Here is a 17,299-nt window from a genome sequence, read left to right on the forward strand (position 1 = left end):
TGAATTTATATTTTTTTCTCTGTACCACATGCATCCCTTAATATCAAAGCACACCTTCTGGCCCCTCGGGCAATATTTGAGAGTACCTTTCCTCTAGATATAGCCCAATTAATCAAGCACACAAAAGATGATAGGAGTATATGCTTGCAATAAGTCTAAGGATGGTAGCATTCCAACCTATTGTTCTTTTGCCCACCACCCCACCTCAGATTAGACCCAGCCATATGCATGCCAGTCTTTACCCTGCTTCCATTTTCACTGCACCACCGGAACTAAGCTATACCGGACTGATGAACGCTAGTCGAGGTGGAACAGGCCTTTGGTTGCTTTTGTTCCAGTTCACGGAGGACCTCGCCTGGCAGCTTGGGTTGGGCTGTTCCTATTGGAGCAAGGTCAAGACTGATTTGCATATAGCTGGGTCCAAACTTAAATGGCATGGAGTGCTAAAGAGCTATTGGTTGGGATGCTACCCCAAGTGATTGCCAACAATTCGACAAATTGCAAGCATTCCTCCTATCCCCTTTTCTGTGTTTGATGTACGCACTAAGTGGGAAAGGTATGACCAGACATAGGCCCTCTGCTCACTGCACCACTGAAACCAAGATATATAATCAACTGAAGAGCCCTAATCTTGACGTAGCTGGTCTTGGGTTGCTTGTGTTATGGTTCAGGGATGACTTGGCCTGACAGTTCAACTGGACTGTTTCTATTGGCGCAAGGTCCAGACTGATTTGCATAGGACCGGGTCAAAACTGAAATGGCATGGTCAGCAAAAGAACAATGGGTTGAGATGCTATCTTGAGCGGCTGCGAGTGGTTAAACAAATTGCAAACATTCCTCCCATCACCCTTTGTGTGTTGGATGATAGCCCCATTAATGGCATCCATCTCTCCAGGGGAATGGCTGCTCTGTGTTACTTAAGTCTACCCCCATTGGGTGATGACAACATTTTTGGGTGTTTTTTTTTAGTCAGTTGGTGTCATCCTTCACTCACGAATTTCAACTCTTCTGGAAATGTCCTTTTTTCTGCTGATAGCATTTTTCTTTATTTACATTCTACCAAGCTCGGCGCCCCAGCCTTGAAATTTTGGAAGGTAGTCAATTGTTGAAGAAACATAAAACGACCTTTGTTATGCTAATACCATTTCTACTGCTAAGACCTCCTATCTTCAGGAAAAAAAAACCCATGAGAGAGCATTCTCTGGGGCAGCCCCCAGAATCTGAAACTCTCTTCCTGCGAACTTCAGAAAAATCTCGAACACTGTATCATTTAAGAAGGAAACTAAGATCTTTCTTATGAGCAAATACCTCCCATAGGTAGGCAATTCGCCATCTGAGACTTATCAATGAGGATCTATTAGATAACAAACTGGGAAATATATAGAAAATGACCCACGGTAAGAGGACACTAGCGGTTGGCAAGAGACAAACCTGGTGATGGGAGAAATCAATCAGCTACTACCTCAGAACAGTTGTACCAGTATCTTGTAATATTGTAGCGGTCTTTTATCATTTCCTTTTATCCACCTATAGACTAGGTTTGGAAGTATTCCAACTAATGTTTTCAATCTTATTGCTTGTTATATACATTGCTGTCTTTATCCTATGCCATATGATGTTAAGCGCTCTGATACCCAAGGGTCTAGTTAGCGCTATAGACAACTGTTTATAAATAAATAAATAAATAAATACATATATACGTTTATTACAAGCCTTAGAACTTTTCCACATTCCATCTTTAGTTTGGCTACATAAGTGCTGATCCATATTGTAGTTGAATTGGAGTAAAAATCCACTTTGAACTTGACAGTGTTTTTGTTGGGGATTATTTTCCAGTTCCTTTGTGTATATTTTCATCATTTTAATGGTGCAGAAAATTGATATGCATTCCTTTCTCAATTCTCAGATGCACCAGCGAGACTACTTAATTTTAAGTTATCAAAATGCGTAAACTCTGTGCTAGACATTTATATTTGTGGTATTTTTCCAAACAACAAGAACAGCAAATATATGATTCTGCACCATTTCAAAAAGGATGCCTTGCACTGAAATAGAAAGTTTGATTCAAAGGGACAATTTCTGTCTTTTTATGTACATTTAATATTATCATCACATGCACCACATGAAAAAACACTCATGTGTACTACATATTTTGTATTATCAAGATAAAAAATGTTGAGAAGAGATGCCCGATTACATATATTGAAATTAAAGAGATATCTCTTTTTAGTTAAATGATACTGCTATCTGGACATTGATTTGTTGAGAGTCCTAATGTCCTATTTCAAGTTAAAGTTATACCCCAAAAACCAGCTTTCATGGTTTTGTCTTGCCTACTCGACCTCTTTCCCCCTGAAATACAAATGCAGAGAGCACCGCCCGCCACAATGTTAAAAATGAGGGATGCGCCCGCCACTGTGGCGGGCGCATCCTAATGCCACCATCGGGACCCCCGTCCTTATGGCAGGTGGTCCCTTTTTCCGATGGGATGGCGGGCGGACAAAGTCCGCCCGTCATCCTAATGGGGACCTATGTTCCAGTAATTAGTACACACTAGTCAAAAACGTCCAATCGATTTCTGCAAAAGAGAGTTGGGCTATTGTGCTACTAGGGTTAAGAATGTCCCAAACTATAGAAAACAATATCCCTGGTCATAACAGTGCAGGTCACACAAAGTTAGCAGTCAGAGATGCTTGGGTGTCTCTCTCAATGATGGAAGGGACCAGGGCCTGCTATAGCCCAAAGTGGCAGTAATTATTCAATACTAGATTGGCTATAAAGTACACAAAGCCAAAAGAGCTTCTTCCACTCATGCTTATGATTTGTGTAATGGGATGGTGGTGCATGAGCTCAAGATCACCAAGTAGTCACTGATTAGGGTTGTCTGCACTGGGTCATTAATATGGGTCATTAATATGTCTGTGCCATCTATTGGAAGGGGGAAACAACCTTTGCCACACAATCTTTACCATGAATTGTGTTTACCACGCAGACTTTACCATGCATGTGTCTTTACCACATACTCGTTTACCACGCATGCCTTAATCATGCATGTTGATAAATATTGTAAGTAATTTTAATCAGTTTAGAAATACATTTTGGGTTTAATTTTTACATAGCGACTGATTACGAGTGCGGTGGTCCCAAGACCTCCATACCATTGGTGGTGGTCCAACCACTGCCTCCTCAGCATGGCAGTCAGACCGCCATGAGACTGGCAGGATCTTAGATCCCACTGTGGGGTAAGTAGCGGGCCATGGAGGTGGGTAATGCCTAAACAGCCATGCTGGTTACAACCTGCCTTTCCGCTAACCTTCTTATGGCGGGAACCCCGCCATGTGGAGGTCAGCGGAAAGGCAGAGAAAGGGCCCCTGGGCAATTTAGCCCATTGGGCATTATGGCTGAGGGCGCACATTGTGCCCCCCGATGTCTGCACTGTTGTGCCCGCACTGTGAGCCATGCACGACACGGTGCATGGCAACAGTGCACGCAAGCCAGTGCAGGTGCTGCAGGGTGGCGGCATTGCCTTCAGGCTCTCTCTGTGAGCCAAAGCATGATGCCACCCAAAGACCACCACTGGCAGACTTCCAGCCTGGTAGTGAACTCCAAATGCAGTGGTTGGGATGCCGCCAGCTTGGCTGAGCTCTCCCGAACGCCAATGCTGCGCAGACTGCCTAGTCGTATTAGGCAGTTTATGTTTCATTTCTTACTGCATTTGATGATAAAATAATTCTAAAAAAAATTATTGTATGATACCTGTTACGCACTGGATGCAAAGGATATAGGGGAATTCGGTGGGGAAGGGTATTACTACTCGGGTATCAACAATTCAAACTTTTTTGTTGATTATAAAAATGTAATATAATATTAAATCTTTTCCTTAAATCCACTAAATAATAATGTTGAATAGGTTTTAAGCACAAGATACAATGGATTTAGGGGTATTAGGTTGGGAAATGTATTAATGCTCGGGTATTAACTATTTATATGTGGGTATTATTTATAAAAATGGAATATAGTATTAAATGTATATATTAATTACATAATAATGTATAATTAGTTTTGAGCAGCATGAGATTCAAGAGACATAGGGGTATTGGGTGGGGCAGTGTATTAATACTCAGGAATTGACTATGGATACTCAGGCATTAACTATTAATACTCCGGTATTAATGATAATCAGTTAATATAATAATACATTAATTTATTTAATACATTGAATAGTATTGCATGATGAGTTGTAGGCACGTGATGCTGGGTACCTGGGGTTATTACTTGGGGATGTCAAGTATTACCAAGGTAAATACTTGGGTAGTAAATTCAAAAATGTAAAACATTATCACATGTATTGATTCAACAATTTGAAGAATACTGTATGGTAGATTTTAGTCAGGGAGGCAAGGGATATAGGGGGTTTGGGTGGGGAAGTTGAAATGCTCAAATATAAATTATGCTTACATATATATTAATGAAAAATGATTAATATATTATTAAATGTATGGATTAACTACATCAAATAATAATGTATAATGAGTTGTAGTTACGGGATGCTGAGGACATAGGGTTATTATTTGAAGGTGTGTGTTAATACCCAGGTATTGCCTATTAATGTTCGGGTATTATTTACAAGAATTTTAAATATAATTGCACGTATTGATTAAATACTTTAATGATTAATATATAATATGTTTTAAACACAGGATGCAAGCGATATAGGGGTTTAGGATGGGGAAATGTATTAATGATCAAGTATTAATATGATTACATGGCTATTATTTATTAAGTATAAGTAATGCATAAAAGTGGATAACATGATTAGGAAAAACAGGAAATTGTAATAAATAATCTTAAAACAATGAAAAATTGTGAAATGTGTTTAATTTCTTTATTAAAACACATTTTTATTAGCATACAAAACTTTCAAATATATTATCAAATTATAAATAAATAAATTCATGAAACAAATTGTCTGGGAATTAAATTAATGTAATAATTTAAGACATTTCATTCTCTTTTTAAAACTTTTTACCATGCTTTACTATTCTTTTCAAGGGGAGAATTGTCCTGGATAATTGTTTACTTTTCAAGGTTACATTCTTGCTTGTGCATCTGTTTCTACAGTTGGTGGTGCATCATGGTTTATATCACAAGCACAGAGGAGCTATAGTTAGGTAAGATTGGCGTAATTTTTACTATCAATTCATTTGTTAGGAACTTTATTATGAGGTGAGAAGGAGGGAAGTAGCTAATAGTAAAATGTTTTTTTCAATTATTATATGTCACTTTTAACACTTTTGTCATCCCTATATACATTGCACTTATATGTGTATATCAGGGTGTATTTTTTTTAAAATATTAGGTTTAAAAAGAAGGATCTTCAAATTGAAAATACTTATTGTTAAACCTGAATTTCAAAAATAGAAGTAATTTTTTTCACTATTGTGTTATTTTCAATGTTGAGACGCCAGCAGAAACTTATGAGGGATATCATTTATTTTTTATTTTTGGCTTACGGAACATCATTTTCAATAAACCTTTCAAAAAGAATTTCAAGTTTTCTTTGATGGATGTTTCTTTTTTTATACAATGACGATGGATTAGGAGTTCAGACAGTGTTTACGTTAACTGGACTTTGGAATTACCATGGACTGTTGTGACTGGATCATTAAAAATATAACTAATAGTTTAAAAAAGAAGGCTTCCCCAGGTAGGACGTTGAGTTGGTTTTTTTTTAATGGACCATTTAAAAAAAATGCCAAATTAATTAGGAGTTTCTTTAAAAACAGGAGAGTAATGCATGGTAAAACTTAGCAGGTTTAATAGTGCATAATGCAAGCAATGTTTTCCAGGTAGTCTGAGCCTCTCATAATTTTTGTCACAGTACATTCTGGCATTTCTTTACTTTGTTTTTAAACTCGAGGTTTCAAACAACCTGCTAAAGATTGTGCCTGCCTCATTTCCCAAAAACGTTGTCCCTTATTAAAATTTTCCAGGAAATGATAGAGGTTCAAAGGAAGTTTGCTAATGCTCTGTTGAATTAGTTATGCAAAACATCAGTGGCATTATTTGCTTTTGCACCTCCTTCTAAGCAGGTCGAGTAGAAGTTCCACCATTCAATTGGAAAGTGTGACTTTCTCCTGTGATTCGACTTGCTTATATAGCCAATCTATGTATCTTCAAAATAATTTAGGCGGGGGACCAATTTTTCCTTATTGTGTGTAAAAAATTCTGATTGCAATATTACTGTATTGAAGTCACTCACACATTCAGGAGGTACCAAACCTGAAGCTGTTCATTTTCTAAGTTCAAATTGCAGTTTACTATTCAACCTGTAATCTTCCACTAAAGATGTTTTGATAGATTTTTTTCCAATATGTCTGAACGTATCCTTGAATGTGGGTATAGTTTAACAATAGTGTTAATCATTTGTAATACAAAAGCAAATGTTATTTTCCTAGGACCATAACTTACTGGTTTGGATTTTATATCTAAGAAAAATCCATTATAGGTTAGGGATTGCTTGTCAGGGAGTAAACCATAAATGAATGAGATAGTTGTGTGATTCATGTTATCATGTTATGTGTAAATATGGGTGAATGGATGACATATGGATTTAAAGGTGATACTCATCATCCATATTTCACTGTTTCTTATGTAACTATGTTATGAAGCGTTGCAAAGATAAGAGTATGTTCATGAAGGTATTGGTTGTCATAAAGAAGAAAAGGTTCATATTTGAAAGATAATGTTAATTCTGGGGGATTGATAATGTCAGAGTGCACATGAGGAGTTGATAGTTAAGGATTACGTGCCTGTTTTTGACCTTGCGACATTCTTCTTTAATTGTAATTGTGGATATGCCACTGGCAACATTCATGGAGATGTTCTACTCTACCTCACTTAATATTGAGCCACATGGTTCATTGGAGGAGCCACCTAGTGTTTTGATATGCTGTACATTTCCACATGCTTGCAACTCTGCTGCAGAGGGAGAGTGCTTATGCACAGTTGTTCTTTCACCTATGTCACCATGTGTAACAGCTCTGCATAAGCAGTAGGTTGAGAAGTACTCCACACACCTTCAATAACTCCTGGGCTCAGTAGGTCTCTCCTTACAATAGAGGTACCTACCATATTTTATTAGTTTATTGTCCATTTTGGAGAACATCTATTTAGGTTGTCTTCCATTTTCGATCTTCTTGTTCTAAAAGAAAAATGTATGTTTGAAATAGGTTATAGTAAAGTCTATTATAATACCATTATTCTATAAAAAAAAACGATTATTGATTTTCCTGCTCTGCTTTTGAAAGAAAACATGTTATTTGCTAGAATCTGAGAAGAGAATATATGATTTATAATGGCTAAAAACGATTTTACTTCTCCTGTGAAAAGGAAAAGAGGTTATTTTATCAATGGCGTCCTGTTGAAAGTCTTTTTGTGAAGGGATTTAAGGGGCATATGTATGAAGCCTAATTCCCATTCGCAAACGGGCCAATTCTCAGAATCGGCCCGTTTGCGAACAGGAACAAACCTTTTAGGATGTATCATTCCTAAAGGCCCTTGCAAAATTTGCGATTCCCTATTTTGCAAATGCATTTATCGAATCGCAAATTGTGATTCCTTAAATCCAATGCAGGAAGCCCCCAAGTTGTGCAATTTTACCCTAAGAAATTGCAAATTACCCCCAACTTCAAGTTGGTGGTAATTTGCGATTTTTTTTAAAAATGCACTTTTTCGCATTTTTTTAAGTGGCATGTGACATGCATACATGCCCTTAAGGCGTGTATGTACGCCACATGTGCATAAATACATATTTCAGGGGTGCAACAGTGTGTTGTTATGACACCCTTGAACCCTTGAAATTGCATTCGCAATTTGCGAGTACCCAATGGGTACTCGAAAATTGAGAATGTCTTCCCATTCATTCCTATGCGCCTCTAGACCCATAGGAATGAATCGCAAGGTATTCCTTAATTGTGAATCGCAATTTGTGATTTGCAATTACAGAATATTAAGGAATCACAATCATTATTGCAATTCCTACATACATTGCATTTTGTGAGTCCTTAATAGCGATTTGCTAAAAACCGCTATTGAGGACTCGTAAAACCTTGTGTTCATACATATGCCTCTAAGAGATTATTTTTGTGTTTGAAGGAGAAAAAAATGTAACTGTTTTTTTTTACATGAAATGTGTTTATCTTTAGCTTTTAATATGAAGGTTTTACTTCAGTTGAGCATTTCTATCTGTAGACTTCAAAGGAAATTGGTGGTAGATTTTCTAATTTTCAATGTAGGAAGTAGATCTGAAAAATATAAAAATCAATAATAAAATCTTAGATGTATGTTTCAAAAAATGTTGGTTCATGCTGTCGAAGATAATCAAAAGTCATACATTTGAAACACAGATTTCAAACTAATAATTTTCATGTTGGTTGCAATTTTGCTTAAGGAAGTTGATTATTGATGTATTTTAAACCTTTAAAGTGTGGAAGAAAATAGTTATTATTGGTAGCAGAACAGATGGATAACTTTTTTGCCTCATAGATTGTTAAATTGATGTGTTTGTTGCTTAGTTTTCAATGATGTACCAAAGGGAATGATGGACGGAGCATTGGAGCAAAGCAAACACTCACCCCCAGTCAACTGATCTGGGTTTAATCCATCATCATTCTTTAGCTCACTCCACCACCCCAGTTCAGACATGGCCATATGACATATGCAAATCAGTCTGACCCTGTGTCTCATGGGAACAGTCCAGCCCGAACTGCCAAGCCATGTCGTCCCTGGACCGGAAACAAGCATCCAGGGACCAGTCTCTGGCTAATCAGCCGTCATCAGCCAGGCTAGCTTGAATCCAGTGGCAAAGTGAGCAAGGGATCCATGTCTGGGCATACCTTGCCAACTTAGGGCGAACAAAGCGATACCAAAGGGGATGATGGACAGAGCGTTGGAGCAAATCAAACACTCACCCCCAATCAAGTGATCAGGGTTTAATCCATCATCATTCTTTAGTCACTGCACTACCCCAGTTCAGACATGGCCATATGCAAATCAGTCTGACCCTGTGCCTCATGGGAACAGTACAGCCCAAACTTCCAAGCCATGTCTTCCCTGGACCGGAAACGAGCATCCTGGGACCGGTTTCTGGCTAATCAGCCACCACCAGCCAGGCTAGCTTGAATCCAGAGGCAATGTGAGCAAGGAACACACGTCTGGGCATACCCTGCCAACTTAGGGCAAACAAAGCGATACCAAAGGCGATGATGGACGAGCGTTGGAGCAAATCAACCACTCACCCCCAGTCAACTGATCTGGGTTTAATCCATCATCATTCTTTAGCTCACTCCACCACCCCAGTTCAGACATGGCCATATGCAAATCAGTCTGACCCTGTGCCTCATGGGAACAGTCCAGCCCGAACTGCCAAGCCATGTCTTCCCTGGACCGGAAACAAGCAACCTCAGAAGACTTAGTTGATCTTTTCTGAATGGGAACCTACAACCTGCAGTTTACATAAAGATCTCTCCATCAGGAACTCTTCACCTAACACTTTTTTACTGTCATTGGAACGGTTGAGCTGTAGGTGACTTGTTAATCTCAGCAGCTAACACAGGAATCAGCTGTACTAGCTCATAACTTGTCACAAGCAAATTGCACAGAGCATTATGATTTAGGGCCAGTTCATGGCTAGTCCCCACATTCCTTGATGATATCTCTAAAGGCAAACTATGTTTATAACGCTGATGTGCAGGCCATCTTGTGTGCTGATTCTTTCCTCACCACGCCACCTTCTAATCACCACGTCACCTTCTAACTGAACATTGGTGCTTCATAGGCACAACTGGATTTCACATGCTCATAGTGTGTAGGGCTGCATGAGTATTAACCCAGCCTACTTAAAGCACCCAGCCAGTATGCTGGAACAGTAATGTAGAAAGTATGCTACAGGCACTACCGCATACAAAGGAAATTGCCACCCTTTTCTATTAACTAATTGAGGTATTTTGGGTACTCCCCCCGCTGCATGACTGATAGCTTATCCCTTCAGTTCAAAGCTTCCTAGTCTTCCCTTGATTACCTGAGCTCGGTGGCCTATGCTTGCAAAGAGAAAAGCAATGGGTGCTAATCCCACTAAGCTATTTTACTGGCATTGACGCATCTGACAGTCAGCATGCACACAATACTGTAATCAACCCAACCATGATCTTCCTCTTATAAAATTCCTTACCCTTCCTCCTTCTTACCCCCTAATGTGCATGTACCTGTGCACTAGGCATCTGTGAAATAGCTGATTTTTTAAGCATAATTAAAAAAACTAGTAAAATTATTCAAATCTCTTGAATGCAATTCTGCCAGCAACTTAAATGAAATTTTCAAGCAAGGGTATGCCCTCATGTGTGATACAGACAGGCAATCTCCTCAAAGAAAAAAATGCCACTCAGCTAGGCATTTACCTGCAGCTAGATTTCTTTTTGCTGAAACCAGGCTTCTATGATTGATTAAAAATGTGACAAAACCACATGGTATGAAATTTTGTGAATTTTGTAAAATGTCACTCTTGGACTTAACCCTTTCTGCATGGTCATCCCCAATTTTTTGCCTTCACCCTCTTGTTTTCACAACCCATTTTTGGTGGTTTTTAGTACTCTGCTAACAAGTGCTAAAGTGCTTGTGTTCTCTCCTTTAAACATGGGAACATTGGCTTACACCTAATTAGAACACTTCATTTACGTTTAATCCCCTGGTAAAGCAGTACTGTACCCAGGGCCTGCACATTAAATGCTACTAGAAGGCCTGCAGCACTAATTGTGCCACCCACTTAAGTAGCCCCTTAAACAAGTCTCATGCAAGATAACTTTTTGCCAGGCTCAAAACTCCCTTTTAAATACACCTAAATCACCACAGGGCAGTTCCTACACAGCCAGAGGGCATGGTGTGGTGTATTTAAAAAGTTGGACATGTACGTTTAGGTTGTACATATCCTGTCAGTGAAAATTTCATAAATTTGTTTTTCACTAATGTGAGGTCTACCTCTCCCATAGGATGCTGTTGTCTTACCTTAATGCATTCAATAAGTGTTAACTTGCAATTGGGAACAGATACGAATGGCTTTCTTGGATGTCTGAAAATCGCAAATAAAAATCTTTTTAATGGTAAAGTCTGATTTTAAGTTACCGTTTTGAAAATAGCACTTTTAGAAATTTGTCATTTTCCTGCCATAGATATCTGATGCCTGCAGCCTGTTCCTGGATCACATGACTGGGTGTAGTTAACAGATGGACTTTGCTTATTCCTCCCAGACAGCCACAACTAGAGGAATTAGGTGTCCCAATTTGGGCCTTCAACTGGCAGGATGGGGGTTCGTATCTAGGCACAGCCCCAGTTGCAACTAAAAAGGCTATGCCCTGCCTTCACACAAAGGACTTGTCACCACTGCATTGTTCATGCACCCAGTTTAGAGCCAGGGTAGGGGAAGCAGGAATCTTCAAGGGCTTCAGAGAGAATTCTCTAGAAACTTCTCCTACTTAGTGGGCACAAGATATAAATATTGGACCATCAGGCCCAATTCTTCACTACACTTCTGGACCTGTAGATGATACAGAAGAAGGACTATGGTACTGCTTTGTTGACAGAAAGAGTGCCACTCTTCCACTCTGCTACTCTGTTGCTTTCGGGCCTGCTGCCCTGCTTGCTTGCTGAGAAGGAGAAGGAAGACTGGACCTGCACCCTTGTAGTGACTCCAAGGTCCAGCAGGCTGACCTCCTGTTTTACGCTACAGTGACATAGCAAGCTCCAGAGGCTCCCTTCAGCTGCCTAGCTGACCTGCTGCCTTGACCTGCAACTTGACCTGCCTGAGCAATGTTGGCATCTACTGGGGTGAGTTCCTGACCCGCAAGAGGTGCCCCAAAGGTCCTGGACCCTTGATGTGACCTCATTTGAGCTCCTCTCTAAAGAAAAGGAGAAATCCTCAAGTTCTGAGCCATTCATACCAAGATCTTGCCACCCACACTGTTTGACATTGCAAAGTTCAGGGCGGGGGAACCTCAAGCCGCAACCACATCTTTCTTGTCATGGTGAGTCACAAGCAAACCCAAAACTAACCTGTGTTCAACCCTGTATTAGTTTGGCACAGATCAGTCAGGCTTACCTTAGAGGCAATATGTAAAGTATGTATGCAACACTTCAAACAGTAATAAAGTGAAAACACAACAAAAGGAAAATACCACACTAAATTAGAAAAATAGAGTAAATTCTAATCAATAAAACAAGACCTAAAATGAGAAACATCCAATCAACTAAACCGAAGATATACAATTTTAAAGATTTAAGTGAAAATAGCACCAAAAAGTACAAAGTGCCAAATTTGGCTCTCTGATCATGCCGGACCAGAACAAAGTCAAAAGTTCAGGCCGACTCTGATGGAGTGAAGGCCGGCTAAAGGGACCAAGTTAGGCCCACTGAACAAGAGTACCTTAAATCCTGGTTGTGGGTTGTTGCGAGGCCCTGCACTAGGATGCATTGCGCAGCTGAATCAATTCCCAGGTGCTGCAAAGAAGTCAGGCAAGGTCCTGCATTGTCATCGAGGATCCCGCCTATAAGGGCTTTCAATGCTCAGCCTGGTGTCGAGGATGCACGGCGCTGTTGAGGCGATTTGTCTGTTGTGAGGAGCTCAGGAGTTGCTATGAGTGAACCTATGCTGCACAGCAGAAGAGATGCGTCCGTTCTGCTGGGTCCACAGATGGGCTGGTAGAGCACCTGTAGGCCCACTTCCAATAAACCAGGACTGGGGTGTCACCACTAGGCAGGGTAAGACTCAGAGATGGTAAAGTCCTGATGCTGGGTTCAAGGTTGTTGTAGCCTTCTGTCCCTGAGGCTCTAGTCAGGAGGCCAGACATCTAGCCCTTGGACTCATTTTGGGGTCCTGGGTTAAACAGATGAAGCAGGTCAGCATAGCAGTCCATCAGAGCAGCAGTCCAGCAGAGTGGCCGTCTTTTCAGCAACAAAACAGTCCTTTTTCCTGGCAGAGTATTCACAGGTCCAGAAGTGTACTGAAGCCCTGCTGTCTAATATTTTTACCTGGGTCTTCCTTTGAAGTGGGAGAAACTTCTAGAGGTTTCTTTAGGAAGTCCACAGGCATCCTGCCTTCCCTCTCCTGGCAGCTCTAGACTAACTATAGGGGCTATGCAGCCCTTTGTGTGGAGACAAGACACAGCCTATTCGAGTGCAAGTAGGGCTGTGCCCAGCTCTGCCTTCCCATCCTGGCAGTGAAGGTTCATGCAGTCACACCTCAGCTCCCCATTGTGTGGCTGTCTAGGAGAAATACACAAAGCCCATCTGTCAGCTACACCCAATCATGTGGCCCAGAGGCAGGGTGCAGGCACCAAATGGCCAAGGCAAGAAAAATGCCAACTTTCTAAATGATTTTAAATTGTGATTACAGAGACACCAAACATGAATTAGTTAGCTCTTCCCATTTGTAAATTTTACTATTAAAGTGTGGGGGTTACCATACATCCACCCATGACATTTGGGCCCTTCCCAGATTTACTAAGGGGAGTAAACCAGGGAATGTGTCAAAATGCCACACCATCCCAACAGACTATGCATGTTTATTTCCCTTTGTTATTTCCTTTTTGACTTGTGCTGCATTCTGCTTCACACATAGAAAGAGAAAAATGCTTCTGAGCATTGTTTTTGTGCTGGACTGTGTACCTTCCTGCGCTAAACAATAATACCTGTAATGCAGGCACCCTAGGCGCAAGGGTGCCTGCATTGGTGTGAGACAGCACTCAGTGCACCAGCACAGAAAGAGAGCAGGGATGCACCATATCTTAGAAAATAAGATGAATTCCTGCTCTCTCGATTTGATGCAACGCATTGCAGCAAGTTGTCTTGCTGTGGTGCGTTTTGTTGAGTCAAATGTTAGTAAATCCGGGCCCAAGTTCATCCACTAAGGGGGATTTCAAGCAGCAGAGACTCTAGTTCAAAATGGAAGTGATTCTGTGAATTTCAAAGGGCTTCAGACATTTCTAAACAGTCTGATCTTAAAAGCAATAGAATATGTAGGGTATTAATGGCTCTCACACCAGAGGGCCCCTCAAGAATCCCCCAGGCCCCTCCCTCTAGTTCATCTCTTGACCCAATCCCAAGTTGAAGGGCGGGAGCACTTTCTCCAGTCTTCTTCATCTGGACAAGGTAGGTGATGAGAGGGTTGTGACAAACCGCAGGAGTCATATCATGTAAAGTAAGGACAGGGACTAATAGGTTAAACAAGCATTTGCAATGCAATAGGTCTCCCATTTGTAAAAGCTATTTGTTATAAATTATGTTTTAATTTATATGTTTTGGTTTGCCGTGGAGTGCTTATTTAATGAAAAAGTGCATGTGACTTTATATTATAAGCTTTTACAGGAACTGTAAACTAAACCCATGGCTATATTAACATAAAAATGCAAGCTTAGGTCAAATAATTTACTTGACACCCTCCCTGAAAGGGAAGCTTTTGCATTAATGAATCATATATTCATACATACAAGCTTATCTTATAACTAGGGACACTAATTTTGTCAAAGGGTTTGCCATGCAGAGGGGGGTTGTCCAGTGATGAAAATAAACATGTGCTTTCTTGGATGTTGGGTGATACAAAATTCCACACCCCTGTACAGATATTCACCAGCTATGGTTATTATTACCAACCACCCTTATGGTTCTTTCCATTGAAATAGGCCTGGAAATAAACCTTGGTTCTCTGATGCGGGCCACTATAATTGGGCAAGTGGTTAGTGGTTTTTGCCTTTAACTTTATATGTATTTCAACTATAGGTCTAATAACAGACATTTTATGAGAAGCAAGGAAAGACAAGCATGCACAATGATCTGTTGCACTGATGAGGACAAATATTCAAGTGCAGGAATCCCACAGAGAGTGGAGGACAAATTTACAAGTGCTTTGCATACTGCTGATTGTGGAGGGCTGATATATGACTGTAGTGATCCAATGAGCAGCATCAAACTAATATAACAGCGCAGTGATCGTTTGGGTGCAGGAGGGCAGATATGCGAGGGCAGGGATCATATGGGTAGAGAAGGATAGAAGCAAGAGCAGGCATCCCATTGACACACGCATTGATACCTATGGACTGAGGGGAAAAGCTATACAGAAGGAGGGATCCTATTGGCTAAGATTGACAGATAATTGAAAACAAAGGTCCTATGGGCAGAGACCAACAAATATACATGGTAGTGCTATTGCCTAAATTGAATAGTGATTTGGTTGGCTTAAGGTGGAGAAACATAAAAGAACTGTGAAGCAAAAAACTAAGGAATGATATTGAAATAAAACAAGGATAAATACACATTCTCTCACGAGATCCCAGGATTGGAGGAGGATTGTCTGCCATGGCTACTAACTGTGGGCAGTGACCGCCTCCCCTTCTCCATGGTGTCCGGCGGGGAGACTGCGCAGGGGAGATGCACTCACCCGTACATTGTGCTCCCTTGAACAGTGCGTCGTGCTGCCCCCAAACCCAGCGGTAAAGGAGTGAAGTCTCACACAGAAGGGGGCTACCTTAAACAGCTCCATTCTTTGCAAGCGGAGGGGCAAAAACCTTTGACCTCAGTTTGACATTGGGTATTGATGTAAATAAGGGAGGCGGCATCCAGCAAGTTGAGGAGGTAAAGGGCCTTTCAAATCAGCTTTTGCCACCTTCCCTATTGGGACTAGATATTTACTTGAGGAATACCTGCTCTGGTTTGTCTTCTCCAGGGACATCCCCTTCAGGCTCCTCCATGAGCTCATTGGACAGCGCGTTCTCGCAACTTTCTGACTATTTTAAGTTCACGGCGAATGAGATTTCCTCTCCACTGGATTGCCCTTTCCGGTTGCAAAGGAAACCAGTGGAAGCTTCTCATGACTGCACCAGCTTCCACCCATTCTCCATGGCTCAGACAGAAAAGGAGAAAAGTGCTTCAGTGAATCAAGGCATCAACAGCGGTGCACTTTGTGTTGGAAATCTCCAGTGGCCACCACTAAAGAGCCATGGCACCCGGCACCCAAACACGGCTCAGAAGTGGCGCCTCTACAATGAAAAACTAGTCTCTCAGGAATAGGGAACAATCTAAGCATGATGACAAAAAGCACAATTCTGGCAAAGCAAACAACTGCGAGCCACAGAATCGTGATGAACTTGAAAAGATGTATTTTGTAGAAGAAAAAATGTTGCTCAAAAATTCAGTTTCCGCAGAATGTAGTCTGACCAGGGAGTTGTGCAGCCTAGCACCTCGCCATCTTGTAACATGGAAGCTGAAGACAGAAGCCAGATGTTCTTGGAATGCTTCATTAATCAGAGTATTTTTGACAAAAATTGAATTGGGCTGAAAGATACTGATCACATCGCACCCACTTGTCAGTTTGCTGGCTAGAAGACTGATGGAGCATCAGTAATGGACACAAAACACAGCCACATCCCTGAAACTGTTTTTATGGGCAGCATGTTTCTTTGTAGTCAAATACAAACAAAAGACAAGTGCCCACCTAGTGCATGGTGGGAGAGGTTCAAGGTGTGAATGCTAACATTCATCATTCTTCAGAGGGCATCAATGTTAAAGGAAGGGCTGGGACAGTGTGACGAGGACAGTCAGGCTGTGATTGGAAGGGAACAAAGCACAAGTGCGACAAGTTTCAAGAGAAATAAAGTCTTGCCTTACAACATGGACACTACATGTACAACTACAAACAGTGCGACTGAAAAGGCTTTCTGTGCATCCCCAAAGCCATCAAACACTGCGGATCTGTATTTCTTTCAGCCAGATGTTCACAAATGCCTTCCCAAAAATATTGGGAACAAAAGGGGTTAGGTCCTTTATGTGGTGAGGGCTAGACCTAATACCAATAGTGAACAACACAAAGTACCCAAACCACAGTTACTCAATACGTTTTTTTGATACAGGGTAAGAAACCAATTTATTGTCGCTTCCCTAGACACCATTATTTTGTGTCAATCATTTTGTATTTTTTATATTTTCAAAGAATTGCTGACAGAAAAAGACATTGATTGCAAATATTTACAAGGCTAAATAAACTTTAACAAAATTTAAAGTTTGTTTAGCCTTGTAAATATTTGCAATCACTGTCTTTTTCTGTCAGCAATTCTTTGAAAATATAAAAAATACAAAATGATTGACACAAAATAATGGTGTCTAGGGAGCGACAATAAATTGGTTTCTTACCCTGTATCAAAAAAAGGTATTGAGTAACTGTGGTTTGGGTACTTTGTGTTGTTCACTTTCCAAAAGT

General features: G+C 40.6%; 1 pseudogene; it reads left to right on the forward strand.

The window, feature by feature from the left end:
* The window catches only part of LOC147706319 (uncharacterized), a 35,135-nt pseudogene extending 18,275 nt beyond the window's left edge, over nucleotides 1-16,860 (forward strand).
* The last annotated feature ends 439 nt before the right edge of the window (nucleotides 16,861-17,299 follow it).

Source organism: Lissotriton vulgaris, chromosome 7 (assembly GCF_964263255.1).
Source record: "Lissotriton vulgaris chromosome 7, aLisVul1.2, whole genome shotgun sequence".
Lineage (NCBI taxonomy): Eukaryota > Metazoa > Chordata > Amphibia > Caudata > Salamandridae > Lissotriton > Lissotriton vulgaris.